This window comes from Ctenocephalides felis, unplaced genomic scaffold, assembly GCF_003426905.1.
Source record: "Ctenocephalides felis isolate EL2017-DRISC unplaced genomic scaffold, ASM342690v1 CF-g0.4_SCAFFOLD_00845, whole genome shotgun sequence".
Classification (NCBI taxonomy): domain Eukaryota; kingdom Metazoa; phylum Arthropoda; class Insecta; order Siphonaptera; family Pulicidae; genus Ctenocephalides; species Ctenocephalides felis.
Genome location: NW_020536999.1, coordinates 73671395 through 73687812, shown reverse-complemented (window position 1 = coordinate 73687812; position 16418 = coordinate 73671395). Strand labels below are relative to the sequence as shown.

The following is a 16418-nucleotide window of genomic DNA, read 5'->3' as shown; positions in this document are numbered from 1 at the left end:
TTTTTCTAAGGTATGCCAAAATGTTCAGAAACCTCTGAAACGTAAAGATATATAAAAAATTTACGATTACTATAACTTACCCTACGGGAAGTTAACAATAACTTTGATTAATTAACTTCCCGTAGGGCAAGTTATAGTAATCGCAAAAAAATCGAAAATGAAAATTTTTATATATCTTTACGTTTCAAAGGTTTCTGAACATTTTGGCATACCTTAGAAAAAATGGATGTATGTGTGTGTGTGAGTGTGTATGTATGTGCGGATACAAATTTTCGTCGACGATTTCGAGAACACGGATCAACCGATTTGAATAATTCAAAAAACATTCGATTCGTATTGATAAGGAGACGTGCTGATTAGTTTTTGGCGAAGGCAGGTCTAGCCGTTCTGAAGATACGGGGCAAAAAGTGCCGAAAACGGTAACTCAGTTTTTAAGAGAACGGAGCGTCCGATTTAAATAATTCAATAACATTTCACTTGTATTGACAAGATGAAGAACCGATAAAATTTTCATGAAGGTAGGTTTAGCGGTTTCGGAGATATGGAGGAAAAAGTAAAAAAATGGGCCATTTGGCGGTCAAAAATGATCATTAGGCATATGCACATCAAATTATCAGATATTTTATAGAGATTTTAACAATAAGTATACATTGTGTAACATTCCTATGGGTTCCGTACCAATGCTTATGCGTTAGACAGCGACGCGGCGCTTACGCGCTTTATATTTTGTCCCTATGCAGTTAAATCAGTACGATTGCTTTGACAAAAAAGTTCAGATCTTCCACAATATGTCAAAATAAAGAAAAAAAATTTTTTTTCAAAAAAAAATTTTTCTAAAAAATTTTTTTTTTCAAAAAAAAGTAATTTTTTGTCCATATATATAGTTTCTCAAAAATCTTATTTTTTCAAAGTACATTTTTTTTCAAAAATGTTAATCGTTTTTAAAAAATTAATAATTTTTGGTACGGAAAGTTCTAGCAATTTGCCTTAAGGCACGATGCCTTAATTGCAGAATTCCACTTACAGCTAGTTTCAATATTATTTACTCATGCAATTATACATATGAAATGAAAACGCAAACATAGCCGCAATATTTAGGATGATGTGGCCTTAACCAGTAGGCCACGCTGCTACACTCACTAGATAGTAATTTTCATAGGACTCTAATATTTTACCCCTGTCAGTTCGGTTCCATCAAAATTCCAGACGAGCAATGCACAGGTTCTCCTTATGAGTAAAATTCCGCCCAGACGTAATAAAATACAAATGTCGTTTTTATTTTTATTTCAGACGGCCAGACGGTATTATTATTATTATTATTATTATTATAGTTATTATTCTCAAAACTATCTTATCTTATATTTCTGACTTTGTAGTCTCGGACAATTGTCCTGTTGAAAAAAAAGTGCGCAAACACAGGTGTAAAAATTTATGAATTCCGTATGCAAATATAGAGAAGCGAACAGATAAAAAAAATAACAAGTACATTCGCACATTTTATTGTGAGAAAAATAGTGGGGAAGCAAGTGGGAAAAATCATAGTAATCTAATGAAATCATAAAAGAAATGAAAAAAGAAATGAATCAAGTAAAAATAGTAACGAACTATATTTGTTGAGTATTTTCATTTAAAGAAACATAATGGTGTCTATTTTTAGTAACAAATATATTTAGTAATTATTAGGATTAATATGTATAAAGTTATAACAAAAATAAATATCGCCCAGTGGTAAAGCTTTATTTTGTTTATTTTGAGTATTTATGGTATAGAATATTTTGGCGGCGATGTTTCTTTAAAAAACAGTTACGTTTTTACAAAAAAGGACATAAACAGCATTATCTATCAGTTCGACTTTATTTATTGAGAAATGATATGAGTTGAGATGATATTTTGACACTTATTTATACAATGTAAAACCTGTAACCATACGTCCCAGTTTGGCGGGACCGTTCTTGATTTTCATCTTTTGTCCCTGGTTTTTCTAAAAGCATTATTTGTCTTGGATTTAGATCTTTTGTCCCGGATTTCTCCGGTTTTTTTTGAAAATCTATACATAAATTAACAAAAATTATGAAAAAAAATGAGCAAATGCTAATTTTTTTTCAACTTAATTTTGAAGAAAATTGTATAAAATTTTATACGTGGTTCAAACGCGGAAAAACATGAATATCATATATAAAAAAGTATTACATATACTCGAATAATAAAGTTCTTACTACAAGTCCGCTAATTAAAAAAACCTTTTTTATTGTATTTCAGTTCGTAATGATGGAGAGAAGTGATGATTAGATTTTGTGGGTAAATTTTCGTTGACGATTTCGGGAACAGGGATCAACCGATTTCAATAATTCAAAAAACATTCGATTCGTATTGATAAGGAGACGTACTGATTAGTTTTTGGCAGAAGCAGGTCTAGACGTTCCGAAGATACGGGGCAAAAAAAGTCAAAAATAGTAATTCGGTTTTTGAAAGAACGGAGCGTCCGATTTCAATAATTCAAAAAACATTTCACTTGTATTGACAAGATAAAGAACTGATTAAATTAAATTTTTGGGAAGGCAGGTCTAGCGGTTTCGGAGATCTAGTGAAAAAAAAGCTATTTGGCGGTTAAAAATGATGATCAGACATATGCACATCAAATTATCAGATATTTTATGGAGATTTTAATGATGTGTATAAATATTGTTTGCAGTTCTATGAGTTCCGTAACATCTTTTGTCCGTAAGACGGTGACGCGACTTTAGAACTATAGAAACGCATAATTCTATAGTTCAAAAGTTTTTTTTTCTATAAAAGTCAATTTTTTTTAAAGTTAAAAAACAAATCTTTTCCGGTGTCAAACGATTCAGAATGACTTGAAACGCCGCGACAACATAAAATTAATAGGTCCCACTTTCTAGCAAAAACATAAAATTGTACTTCAGAAAGTCATTGTGTGGTTTATTTGTTATAAAATATACCTTTTCCGGTGTCAAATGATTCAGAATGACTTGAAACGCCGCGACAACATAAAATTAGTAGGTCACACTTTCTAGCGAAAACTTAAAATTGTACTTCAGAAAGCCATTGTGTTTTATTTGTTTCGACTAGCCATCTCACTAAATTATTAAGAGAACGTAAATTGGATGCAATAACAAATCTTACAGTACCACGTCCTTGGCTTTCGCGCAAATATAAGAGCAAATAAATGTTTATATAAACTGTATTCGCCATATAATTATACTATATATATATATATATATATATATATATATATATATATATATATATATATATATGACTTGTATCGTCTTATCTGTCTAAGATTGTAAAAATTTATAATATTTTTATCATCTTTATACGCAGTTTGTGACGTTAGTAATATTTATATGAACCTTTTTAACAAATCCAGGTTATATATATACATATATATATATATATATATATATGTATATATAATTTAAATATTCGTCGAATTAAAAAAAGAATAAAAAAGAAAAAAAAATCATTCTATTAAACGTTTTGACACTTAATCTGTAATCATTCAGTAATCAAACCCGGAAAAAACATAAAAGAAAAACTCAGTTGTCTTACTTGCACAGCGAGTGAACAACATGCAATATAGGAGGGCAATATGTGCTTTTTTAATTTCTCTTTTTATTAATTATTATTAGTTATGATGTTCCTATGCACAAGTTTAGTGTTTAATAAATTTTATATATATTTTTTTGTGTTTTTCCTGATTTGATTACTGAATGATGATACGTGTCGAAATGTTTAATAGATTTTTTTTCTATTTTAATCTTTTTTTAATTTGACGATTGGGCTGCAAAATACTTTAAATATATATATATATTAGAGATCGGCTTTATCATATCCGAAGCCGGATCGACTCGGATTTGACTCCACTTCAGGCAGGAGTTATAACCGCTTAACAACTCCATGACTCCGGCAATTTTGAAACCGAAATACTCGACACAAATGTGTTCTATAGTGCGTTGTTTATGTATCTAAGGTTTTGTCAAATCCCATTAATTATTTGAAATGATTTTTTTTTACTGGCCTCGCTTACTCGAGTATTTAGCCACCTACATTATTCTATACAATCATATATCCTATACAATCTTCAATTTTATACTATCTTCTTCTTTAATCCTATTCTTCTATACTTCTTAACTTATCTTCATTCTTCTTTTACTATCTTCTCATTTCATCTTCTAACCACATAATTCTTCTTCTTCTATACTTCTCATTTCTTCTTCTAAATTCTTCTTACTTGAATTCACTTCTAATTCTAATTCTCTAATTTTTATACATTTTGATTTTACATACATATCTTTTTTATTACAATTCATAATTCTATTATTATTCCAACTTAACTAGTTAATATTTTTTCAAATTCTTGCCGGAGATTCGAACTCGGAACTCCAGCATGTGAATCGGGAACGCTTTTCTTGAGCTAATCCCGCCACAGAAATGAAAATTTATGAATAAATATTAATAAAATAGTTTTTCTAAAAAATTCACGAATAAATGACGGGTTGTAAAATTTTTCGGTCGACCAGATGATCGACTCAGTGACTCGTAATTTTAACAGTGTTAACCAAAGTAAAAACGCAAAACTTGAGAATCAAATTCAATTTAATTATTTCCTTCTGATGAGAAATTAATTGATTTTTTGGATTTATTTTATATAAAAATTATGTAGTAAACTTTGTAATAAAAGCTTTGTAGTAAAACATACTTTTGCTTTCAAAATTTTTCTTCCGCTATTTTCATTCGAGAATTAATATTATATCGCGTAGTTCGATTAGCATATTATTACTTTTACACAATTATATAATTGTGTAAAAGTAATAATATAATACTAAATATTTTTTGCTGCTTAAATACTAATGATATCACTAATACATTTTGTACTCTAAAGTGTTGTTATTTCAGGCTATAGAAAAACCAGATTAAATAAATGTATTTCGCTTCGTATATTTTTGGGTATGTATATTCCTGATTGCCGTCATTCACGGCCAAAGATTGTCGTAGTTAGAAATATGACCCCTTACTATTCAATAAATTATACATTTGAGCTATTCACACTTGAACACAATTTCATTCTGTATCTTTGTATCTTTGAAGTAATATTTTTGTATTTTCTGGAAAATACACAATGGTATTTTGAGTTTTATGCCAAAAACAGTAAATTAACGCACGAGTTAACAGATTTAATACCAGTTTAGGAAAGTCGGATATGACAAATCCTGTGAAACAACTCCACTCGGATTCACTCCGAGGGAGGAGTTGTATCGAAGTGATAACTCCGGAGTGAGTTACCCATCTCTAATTGTATTATCTGTATTTGCTTTCCGGCAGCGATATCATTACTTATCAAATTGATAATTTTATGGTTTTATAATTCTGTCTGGATTATAAAGCCATAAAATATGCATTATATATACATTATATATATATATATATATATATATATATATATATATATATGTGTGTGTATATACATATATATATCTGTGTCCCCACAAGGTGTTGTGAAAGTAAATCTGCAAAGATATTTCTACATACGCAATTTCTCGGACTTAACTTCCTCATTGCTTCGCTTTGTTTTTATTTTATTACATTTTATTCATGCACTTTTGCTTCCTTTTTCCATTTTCAACATGCAATTTTTTAGATTTATTGCTTTCTGGTACATAAACTCAAAATGATCTTGAAAAGTGTTAATAGCTGTCGCCATATGTCATTTTTTACGAAAGCCTAAATGATTAATGTATAAAGTTTAGGTTATAATTGATTGAGTATGTGAATGTCAATGTATTATGAAATCCCTGGTCGATCCTGTATTAAGGGGCGTGAAATTTTCAAAAAATCGAATTTTGAATTTTTCCAAATTTCAATAGGATATACCTTTAAAAATAACATAATAAAATTTTGAATAGGTATTTTAAATATAGGTTTTGGGTTAGAGCCATTTAAAAGAGTATATATATAGTATATAGTATAACGAATATTTTATCTTGAGGACTTAAAGACCTGCCTTAGATAACAGTGAGTGCTTGTAATTTAATATGAACTTTATATTATAGCAATGCAGCTCAAATTGATTCTACGTTTTAGTTTGGATGTGACAAAGAAAAGGGCTGTTTTTAGGGTTTTTCCGGCAATTATTCGATTTTTATTCTCGCCGTAAGAACCATCCTTGGACTTCAAAGAACATTTTAAACAAAGAATTGGCCAAATTGATCCAGGCGTTGTTGAGTTATGCGCTTACCAACACATTTTGCGATTCATTTTTATATATAAGATAATTATTATTAATATATCTACATATATATATATATATATATATATATATATATATATAAATAAGTCGGGTTCGCCTTCCTGACGATATAACTCCAGAACGCACGAACCGAATTCGACAATTTTGCATTTGTTGGAAAGGTCTCGGGCTCCGCAAAGTTTATAGCTAAGAAAATTAAAGGTGCATGGCATCGTGCTTCAATGCAAATTGCTGCAACTTCACGCACTGTGATTAAAAATTCGAGTAATGCAAATAATCAACAATTGTTTTAAATAATTTCAAATAGATTATCTACATATATATATATATATATATATATATATATATATATATATATATATAAATAAGTCGGGTTTTACTTCCTGACGATATAACTTTAGAACGTACGAACCGATTTCGACTTGGAAAGGTCTCGGACTCCACAAGGTTTATAGCTAAGAAAATTAGTGGTATGGCATCGTGCCTTAATGCAAATTGCTGGAACTTCACACACCGTAATTAAAAATTCGAGTAATGACATTAGTGAGAATTATCAGAATTACGCTTGGTTAAGTCAACGAGCAATTCTTGCCGCAAAGAATAATGATGTACACGCACTGAATGTCACCATTCAATCAAAAATTGCTGGCGATTTGGTGACATACCAATGATTCCGACTGGTCGCCCGTTTGACTTCAAACGATTGCAATTTCCAGTTCGCCTTGCGTTCGCAATAACAAGTCGCAAGGACAATCGCTTAGTGTTTGCGGGATAAATTTCAAATAGATTATTTAGAAAATCATTGTTTTTCACATGGGCAGTTATACGTAGCCTGTTCACGAGTTGGAAAACCATCCGCTTTGTTTGTGTTAACGTCAGACCAAAAAACAAAAAATGTGGTTTACCAAAGAGCACTTCAATGAAACGGATAATTTGCGGATTCACTTTCATTTACTTAGAGAAGTTCAACTAAAAAACACTTCATTTTTGTAATCGAAATAAATTTTTCTTTTCAAATATAAAACAAACAAAAAATTTCTTCATCTTTCTCACGAAACCATCTGGTGGCGAAACGGAGTTCGTCGGATTTGCTAGTAATATATAAATATATAATTATTATTATTTATTGACAATTTGCCTCAAGAATTTGTCCTGTTTGCAAACTGTATTTTTTTGAAAACTTGTGGTACTTTATCAAAATTTTGATTTGCGATGTCCAATGGTCTTGATCTTTCTACATCTGTTTACCAAATACGTGACCAGTAATGCGTATTACTTTGTCTTCCTTGTCTCCTTGGCAGACAATTAATTGTCTCCAAATATTTTTCTAGTTACTTGTTGATGGACTTTGATTCGGCATGTGAACATTTTAATTTTTATCTCTTTTTTATTACTTATCAATGCTACCATGATCATCATTGATCACGATGATGATTGCGATCTAAGTCAGTGCTTCTCAACATAAGGTGTCGAAATTTAGAAAATGACTTTACTATTTATGTTTTAAGGAAACAAAATTATTTTTGATGTTTCAAATCTATTTACGGGGGCAAAATAAAAATATGACAGTATAGAATGGCCTAAACATTTGGAAATTCTGGTTTGAATGTATTTTTGTGATAAAGAGAATGGAGGATTTAACATTGCTCTGAATCTATTTTTATGATGCAGAGAATGGAGGATATTAAATGTTGATATTAGGACGTCCAAAGAGGTGTCTTCCATCATCTACATTCTTCATCTCTCTACTCCTTTCAGTACCTTTTATTTATTTATAGTTTTCTTTAATTTTCACAAACATTCAGTAGGGTTTTCTGTTACTACTGTTTAAACTTGCTACTTCATCAATTTTTTTACATTTTTCTCCAAAATTACATTTACATTCTATCCTCTAAGGGTAGTTTTTTTTTGTGATTGATCAGAGCTTGATGTCTCAAATACCTAGAGAATTGTTTAATATTTTACATGAGTACTTTTTGGCCATTAAGGTTTTATTTTTGTTTTATGAATGGGGGTTTCTATTCTCTATGATCAAGTTGGTTGAGTCAAAAATAATAGCACAATTGCTTCAACTTTTCTAAAATTAAGATTACATATTTATTAAACTACAAATTTAAAATTTTCAAATTTGGTCGACTTTGAAAGGGCCTTCCATTAAAAAAGTTCCACTAAACATTGGCAAGTTTTATATGTCCTGGTCGCCTTTCACTTTTTTTATTGGATCTCCAAAAAAACTGTGCTTTTCTTACTTAAAATTTTATCAGATCTTAATTTCATCAATAAAAACAAAATGTTTTTTGAGTCATTCAAGTTTCAAATTCTTTCATCGGACACTCCGTTCTCTCAAAAATTGAATTACCATTTTTGGCACACTTTTCCCCGTATCTTTGAAACGGCGGGACCTGCCTTTGCCAAAAACTAATTAGCACTTCTCCTCATCAATACGAATCGAAGGTGAATTTTTTGAATTATTCAAATCGGTTGATTTGAGTTGAGTGTTTCCGAAAAGGTCGATGAAAAATTACACAGATACATGCATTTTTTTAAGGTATGCCAAAATGTTCAGAAGTCCCTGAAACGAATAATATGCAAGAATTTTTATTTTAGATTTTTTTGGGATTGCAGTAAACTTGGGGCATGTGTGTTATTATTTTTGACTGCAGTCCCAGAGATGTTATTTACGGTTACGGTTCAAAAGTACAAATGAACCAAGATAATAAAACAATTTTGAAATTGCATGAAATAACTATTTTTTCAAAAAAAATTCATGATAGTCACGATCAATAGGTACTATCACCCCATTCCGTATATATACTTATAAGAAACAAGTAATAATGATGGTGACTTATTATATCGTTTAGCAAAAATTAAACTTACTGGTCATGATTTCTCCTTATAGTAGGTTACTTATTATATCTTATTCTTGCTCGCATGATGTATATATATATATATATATATATATATATATGTATATAAGTGTATATATATGTATATATATAGACAATGTTGCCGTACAAGAAATAACCGTATGTAGGTTAAGTTAAAATCTCTTGAGAGTCGGAGAGACAACAAAACGCCCGCAGTCACTTGGACCAAATATTTCTCACGACATGTACTGTACCTACATACTGCTAAATAGGTACGCTGACACACACATAAATAAACATTTCAAAAAGTTAAGAATTGTTTAACTTCCCGTAGGGCAAGTTATAGTAATCGCAAAAAAATCGAAAATGCAAATTTTTATATATCTTTGCGTTTCAGAGGTTTCTGAACATTAATGCATACCTTAGAAAAAATGGATATATGTGTGTGTGTTCGGATACAAATTTTCGTCGACTATTTCGAAAACAAGGTTCAGCCGATTTCAATTATTCAAAAAACAATCCTTTTCTATTAATAAGGAGACGCGCTGATTAGTTTTTGGAACAGGCAGGTCTAGCCGTTTCGAAGATACGAGACAAAAAATGCCAAAAACAGTAACTCAGTTTTTAAAAGAACGTGGCGTCCAATTTTAATAATTCAAAAAACATTTTACTTGTGTTGACAAGATGAAAAACTGATTAAATTTTTGGGAAGGCAGGTCTAGCGATTTCGGAGATCTAGTAAAAAATGCAATTTTGAGGTCAAAATGGATGTTTGGACATACGCACATCAAATTATCAGATATTTTATGGAGATTTTAATAATGTGTATCAATTTTGTTCACATTTCTGTAGATTTCGTAACATCTTTTGCTTACGCGCTTCGATATTGCGTCTCTATGCAGATAAAGCAGTGCGATTGCTTTGAAAAAAAGTTGAAAATTTCCAAAATATTTCAAAATAAAAAAAAACACTTTTTTCCAAAAGTTTTTTCCAAAAAAGTCATTTTATTTCAAAAATCTAAAATTTCTTATAAATCTATTTTTTTTTCAAAGTTTAAACCAAAAATCTTTTTTAAAAAAATTTAATTTTTGGTACTGAAAGTACCAGCAATTTGCCATGCATCACAACAATATTTGAAAGTAGAGGGAAAATATGTTTAACCAGCCGTCACCTCGATATTTACGACGTTGCTATCGGGAGATAAACGGCAATGCTTGAAAATCAATAACAAACGATGTTGTTTTTTTGGTTGCATAAATGCATGCGGCATAATAAATAAAATAAATGTTTTATAGTGGCGGGCATAGCTCACTCAGTAGCGTGTCTGGCTCACAGGGATCTTCGGATCGAATCCCGTCATTGACTTAAATTTCAGAAATATAGTTAATTTGAAATTAAATAGAATTTGATTTGTTGAGTAGAATTTGAATAAATAATTAGTAGTAAGAAGTACAGCAAGATTAAAATTCGTGAAGATCAGATTTAGAAGAAGAAAGAAGAATGAAAAAATCAGTTGCGATAAAAAGATAATATATATATATATATATATATTATATATATATATATATAAGATAATGTAGAATATGTAAAGATTGTATAGAATAAATATGGAGATAGTGTAGTATATAAAAATGAAATATTGTAGGTGGCTAAATGCTGTAACTAATCGAAGCCAATAAAAAAACTTTTATAAGATGCATTATTATTTTTATCTTAGATTCAATTTTTTTATAACCGTAGTTCACGGGGCAAAAAGTGCCAAAAATGTAGTTTTTGAGAAAACGGAGCGTCCGTTAAGAATGATTCAAAAAACATTTTATTTGTATTAGCGAACTGAAAAAAGATTAAATTTTTGGGAGAAAGGTCCAGCGATTTCGAAAATCCAATAAAAAGTAAAAAAAATCTATTTGGTGGTAAAAATGATCATTAGACATATGCACATCAAATTATCAAATATCTTATTGTGATTTCAATAATAAATACAAATTTTGTTTATATCTCTATGTGTTTCGTACTACTGGTTTTTCGTTAGACTGCGACGATGGGCTAATGCGCTTACTTTGAAAAAAAGGGTCAAAATTTAAAAAAAAAGCAAGATTCTCATTAATCAGATTTTTCAGTTTTCAAAAAATTTCAAACCTCTTTTAAATAATTTAATTTTCGGTACGGAAAGTTAACACTTTCCACTCGCGAATTCAGAAATTTATATATATCTTTCCGCCTGCGGTAAACCAGTAAAACCATTATTTCTACAATATTACTATATTTCATGCATCCCTTTGTCACGCATAATCATTGTCAATAATACAACAGATAATATAACTCAATGTGATATTGAATAATAATAATAATACCCTGTCTTTAAACAGCTCTATTGAGTCTCAATTGCTTGCTTTCGTTCTTACTCCGTCACATTTAGCATTTTAAATAAATTATATTGAAGTGATGCAATCATATTTTCTAGAAATTTCATCTTGTTGAACCTTCTTTATTTAAAAATATTAAATCATCAATTATTCGATTAGAAACATCATTCTTGGAATATATTGTTCTCATTTTTGCTTCAAATTTTCTGCTAAATTGAAATATTTCCATAAAACAAACACTGTTATCAGGTCGATATGATGATAAGAAATTTAAAGTGAATTATTAACGGTTGTTCAGGAAAATTGTTTGACATGTATATTGTAATAACAATTATACATATATGCGTGTGCCGACTGTACAATACAAAAACTCCAACAGCTTTATGATATTTTATTTAATGTCCAGCCATTGTGATTCCTTGGTCTTAACATAAGATATACGTTCTGAAAATTGCAGTCTTTTAAACAGTGCAACAAATTCAGGAAGAATTATATTTTTATAGTATCCGCGGTAAAAATACAATATAACCTTGGATTTTTCCACTCAAACTAATTGCTTCAATAATGTTGCCTATAATTTTTACTATCTCGTACCATTTTTCAATTGGTTTTTGGCAATTATAATATTAACTTCCCGTAGGGTAAGTTATTGTAATGAGCCGAAAATCGAAATTGAATTTTTTACATTTCTCGACGTTTTGAAGGTTTCTGAACCTCAGAAAAAATGGATGTGTGTGTGTGTATGTATGTATGTATGTATGTATGTATGGATACAAATTTTCAGTCACGTTTTCGGGCGCATAGATCAACCGATTTCTATACCGATCAACCGAAAAACATAACAAAATATTGATAGGGAAAAGAGCTGATCAGTTTTTGGCAAAGGCAGGCCGTTTTGGAAATACGGAGCAAAGAGTGCAGAAAATAGAAATCGAGTTTTTGAGAGAACGGAGCATCCGATTTGAATGATCTAAAAAACATTCAATTAGTAATGATTGGGAGAAGTGTTTATTAGTTTTTGGCAAAGGCAGGTCCAGCCATTTCGAAGATACGGAGCTAAATGTGTAAAAAATGACAGTTTTTGAGAGAACTAAGCGTCCGATTTAAATGATTCAAAGAACTTTCTGCTTGTCTTAACAAAATAATTGATTTTGAAAAAAAAAACAATTTTTATTTCACTTTTTTTTTTCAAAAAAATTTTTTTTTGTATATCGAAAATAATTCAAATTTTATTTTTAATTCTGATATATATTCTCTAATATACTTTAAACAAATAATTTCAACTTTGCAATTCCGTATATATAATTCTTATAAATATTAGACAATGTTACTATATTAATAATAATCTATTTCAAAACATTCAGTATTCCTCGAACATTTCGTTACAGTACGGGAAGTACCAGCAATTTGCCTTAAGGCACGATACCATACACCCCACTAGTGCTTACTCACAACCATGATTATATTATATTCTAATATTGTGTGGGCTCATGAGTGAATTGAAATTTTTGGCAGATGACTGTTTTCATTTGTCAAAATATTTTTAATGTTAAACAATGAAATATTGTTTTTGCATTTTTCTCCATTTATTTCTGCGATGCTACATTATTTTTATGATCATTTAAATCCTTAAAATTCCCCTTAACGAACTTCAAGAAGATTTATCAAAATTTGAATAACCGTGTAGGAAAAGTTTCCATTCATACATCTGTACAGAAGAATTTTATATACATGATCATTACATTGTATCGTGGGTTGTGATCCAAGATTAATGTTCAACCGTTAGAGAGTTACGAGGCGCTTACGCGCTTTGTTATTTCGTAACCACAACAGCTACGCAGCGCGATTGCTTTGGAAACAAATTCCATGTTTTCAAGAAAATTCTGAATTAAAATTAAAAACGTGTTAAATTTTTCAAAAATGTTAGTTTTACAAAAATTGCAACATTCTTAAAAATCGAATTTTTACAAAGTTTACAAAAAAATTCAAAGCTTTTAAAAAAAATTAATTGCGGTGCGGGAAGTTTAAGCGATTTGCATTAAGGTACCATGCTATGCACTACTAGTCTTTAAACTAAAATATGAATCACAAAACTGACGAAAAAAGTAGTGATTGCAGGCTGTAATTAATGCCGAGATTTGAAATTTTAGATTACTATAATCATAAATTTGTAACATTTTGTTTTTGTATCAAATATTGTTTAGATTTTGACAATAAAAATTAGTGATAAATTGATGTTTAGTGGAATGTATCTTTTTTATATATATGGCTACCATTCATGTTTATATGTCACGTCTGCCACCAATATAATATTAAATTATTATTATGAAGCAAGAGTTTCGATAGATAATATTTTGACATTGCTCTTATCATTAGAGGTCTGTTATCAGTTAATGTTATTATTAGCCCGTGTCTCTTATCGTTGTGAGTAATCGTGACATTAGTGCCAGCGAAGAATTTAACAGGAATAAATAATTCTTATCGCCCATTTGATATGTTTAAGTGGCGTCCTTGCAATGTCCTTGCATAAAAGATATATAATAAACACACACACATATATATATTATATATATATATATATATATGTGTGTGTATAAATATCTGGCAATCCTGAGAATTTTGTATTATATTGTCAGGCAACACCACCGCCATCATGATTTCAGTCATGAACCACTCTTGCTATCTTACATTTAGCACGTAAATTGTTTTTCATTAATTTTATTTATTCTCATTTTTTGCGTGATTATTAGTGATTTAAATTTTTTTTGAAAATTATTATCAAGGGGGTCTTTTGCACAAACGTCTCGCAGTCAGTACGAACCGAATATTTTTTCTATCATACAAATAGGTTAGTCGATACTGTCGAAAATGTCGAGGACCTTTGTTTGTACCATATAAGTGAATTTTAAAATTAATAATACGGAACCCAAAAAATTGACGCAAAATGTATACACATTATTAAAATCTATATAAAATATCTGATAATTTGATGTGCATATGTCTAATGATCATTTTTGACCACCAAGTGGCATGTTTTTTACTTTTTTCTATTGGATCTCCGAAACCACTGCTTTTGCCTTTCCAGAAATTTCATGAGTTCTTCATTTTGTCAATACAAATAAAATATTTTTTTGAATAATTCAAATTGGACGCTCCATTCTCTCAAAAACTGAGTTACCATTTTTTGCACGTTTTGCCCCGTATTTTGTAAAAGGCCATACCTGCCTGTGCCAATAACTAATCAGCAAGTCTCCTTATCAATAGGCATCGAATGTTTTTTTGAAATATTCAAATCGGTTGATTCGCGTTCACGAAATCGTCGACAAAAGTTTGTATACGCACACACACACCCTCGCCCCCACATACATTCATTTTTTCTAAGGTATAAGGCCAAAATGTTTAACAACGTTTGAAACGTAGGGATGTATAAAAATGTATAAGTATAAATGTATAATTATATAAAAATATATAAAAATAAAAGTTTCGATTTTTTTGCGATTACTATAACTCACCCTACGGGAAATTAAAAGAATCGATTTTGTTCTTTTCGCTTGTGTTTAAAGATCAACTGTTTAAGAATATGTGTACAAGAGGATATTTCAAAATTCTTAATATTTTTAGAGATAAAATTGTTTGACTACGATAATTCTACTGTTTCCTTACTCTACTAAACTAAACTCGAGTTTTCGAAGATCTTCAGTATGAACTACGCCTATACCGAGTTTCCGATATTTACTATTTATAAGAAATTCCAGAATATAAAAGTTATAACAAATATTATTTTTTAAGACAGTCGCCATTTTGTGAGAATCGTTCTCTCCAAATCTTTCGGGAAAAATAACTGATCCAGTGTTAATAAGATTGCGATATTATTCTATATAAATAATATACTAGTACTTTTTCTTCAAATTGCTTGGAAGGCTAAAACGGTGGGTATGGTCTGATGTCAATTTTTTGAGATACTCCACTTCATAACCTTCTAGAATTGACTATTTTTAATTTTTATCTGTTTTTATACTGTTAAATCATTAATTGGTGACTTGTAAAAAAAAATTATAGTAAAAATATTATTAGCTTTCTTTTATGGCCTTTCAAAAATCAATTCAAATAAAATTTATGACCCTAGACCAGAATGCCCTTTTAGTAGGCATTTTTTTTTTAATTTAGTTCTTTAGTGAAAAATGATTTAGATTTTGGATAATTTGTGAAAACATTTTCATAAACTAGAAGTAACCATAAGATAGTTTGTTAATAATAGTGGTTGCTGGAAGTAACCATAAAATACTTGGTTAATAGTAATAGGCAACCTTAAAAAAACTTTGTAAAACGACTTTGAAAGTGACTAAATAAAATTTTAAATATTGAAAAAAATTGACTGAATAAATTTTATTTTGTAGTTGTTTATGCTTTGTTATATAAGTCATCTTATCCTGTCTTAAAAGCAAATACATTAGAGCAGCTGTTGATTTTTATTAAGAAATATTCCTTGCATCTGCTCCTCCTACTCTACTTCTGTTTCTTCTTGTCATTGATCGGAAATTCGACAGATGTTCAAATAAAAGATTTAAATATTCTAGAAATAGATTTTTGTGATTTAACTTGATTTGTTTCTGTAATGAATAAAAGGCCTATGGACAGAACGGTCTTATTATAAAAGATATTAACAAATTATAAATAAATTACTGTTTAATATCTTAAAAAACTCATTGTGTTTAAAAAACATAGATTATCGAATATCCTATAGGCATGGCGTGTTTTTAAATGAGCTTTACTTTTTACTTTACAACTCGTTTAAAGATAAAATAATTTGATTTGATTTTCTTATTTTTGTTCTCCTATCTTACTTTAAACGAATAATAGATTATATATTTTCATAATAATAATTATTATTATACATTGTGTTGATTATCTTAT

At 29.5% G+C, this 16418-nt stretch overlaps 1 protein-coding gene across 1 annotated transcript in view; it reads left to right on the top strand.

The window, feature by feature from the left end:
* The window catches only part of LOC113372140 (death-associated protein kinase related-like), a 213441-nt gene that overhangs the window by 15517 nt on the left and 181506 nt on the right, over positions 1–16418 (top strand). The gene's annotated exons all lie outside the window — the stretch shown is intronic.